The following is a 1,974-nucleotide window of genomic DNA, read 5'->3' as shown; positions in this document are numbered from 1 at the left end:
GTGCACATAGGAAAGTTCTTATGGCTAAAACCCATCAGTGGTATCAGATCCTAGCTTGGTTTTCTTTAAATTGTTGCTTGATTAACTGAAACAAACCTGCAAATTTCGATTTTAGGTTTCTGGGTCATGGACTCGGCGACTTCCAAGGTGGACTCGGCGAGTAGGCCTGACTCGGCGAGTCCCCTTGTGTACTCGGCGAGTCCAGGCGTCAGGAATGACCAGATTCGGGATTTCTTTGTAATTATCTTATGGAAACTTACCTTAATCATAATAGATCAACATAAATCCGATTTTTTGATAAATATAACAATTATCTTGATCTAGTTAAAGGTAATTATCAACTAATTAAATATTTAATTTCCTTATATGATAATTAATTAATTATTTTGATTATTTTGGTAATTATCTTAAAAGAAATCTTGAATAAATCAAATATAGATAATTAGGATATTAATTGTTAATTGGAATCATTTGTTATTTGATCCTCCATGTTTTAAATGTTTAAAACTTGCCCTCAAGTTTTGAAATTTATATTTATGATTAAAAGTTTTAATTTAGACAACTTAAATTTCAAAACCCTAGATTTTAAAAGGTTTAAAATACAACCATATACTAATATGATATTACTAGTATAATATATATATGTATAACTAAATGCTAGTCTTACCGTTAGTAGGCCTCATTCACGAAGCCGATCTATAAGGTGGGTATAAGGTTGCGGCCTATAAAATGGCGCTTAATGGGTGTACACTCACACCCACCGCTTGCTTGATTGGTGGAGGGTCGTTAGCCGAACGGGTAGGATAGGGCAACCTCATCCTCTCATTAAAAGTATAATAAGAAATATAAAGTAACTACACATATTTTAAAATTTCCCAATCTTAGTTACTTTAGGAAAAGTGAATTGATGCAATCCAATGAAATTACACTTTGCACCTTGCTAAGAAGTTAGTGGAGCGTGTGTGGTTTACCGGCACACTAATTGGTTCTAAGCGAAGGTGGCAAAGGGTGATTCATCGTATATCATAGTTCGATGGAGCGTGTGTGGTTTACCGGCACATCGAATAGGTGATCGTTACAATGAAGGCACCATGTGAATTTGCATGGTAATTCACACCCGCTTTGTGATCCTCGGTATCCCAGTCACAAACAAGAGGGGCATATCGAGATTTAAACATGCCATTGAATAGTTTCAATGAATCTCATCCGAACCTAGGAATTCTCCAAAACACTTAGGACTAATAGTTTAGGTTTTTGTGATGGAGAATTAGTGAATCATCATTCACTTACCTTCAATTTATTTGCATGTTAGATTACGGCATCCCTTTTCTAATATGTAAATGTCATTGTTGGATCCTAGCCCTAATTTTTCTTATTGGGTGATAATTAGGGATTCATATTCTAATCTATCTTTGTCCTTTTCTAATTATAGATGTCGAACGCAAACAACACTGCTGCTAGTTCTTTCACGTTGATGAGCCTTTGCCAAAAGGTCACTTTCGATGGAACGAACTTTAGCGAATGGATAAGATACATTCGCACCATTGCTCGCTATGAGGACAAGGAGTATGTCCTTGATGAGAAGCTCGAGAAAATCAACACCGAAATCGCTACTCCTGCCGAAATCACCGCCTTTGAAACTCATGAGCGAGATGCAACGAAGGTACATTGCATCATGATTGCTACCATGAACTCCGAATTCCAAAAGTCCTACGAGGACATGTACCCGTACGAGATGCACCAAGACTTATTGGAGAGGTACCACCAAAACGCGAGACAAGAGCGGTATGAGATTTTCACTAACATGATTTCCGCGAAGATGGGTCATGGAGAATCTCTTACCGTGCACTTGCAAAAGATGCAAAGGTATGTCGACCGCCTTCGCAAGTTAAATGTTGACTTCGGGGAAGACTTGGCGATCGACATGGTGCTTTACTCTTTTCCTCCGATGTACAACCAATTTAGGATGACCTA

The sequence above is a fragment of the Lactuca sativa genome, chromosome 8 (genome assembly GCF_002870075.4).
Source record: "Lactuca sativa cultivar Salinas chromosome 8, Lsat_Salinas_v11, whole genome shotgun sequence".
Taxonomy (NCBI): domain Eukaryota; kingdom Viridiplantae; phylum Streptophyta; class Magnoliopsida; order Asterales; family Asteraceae; genus Lactuca; species Lactuca sativa.
Note: the sequence above shows the minus strand (reverse complement) of the source record.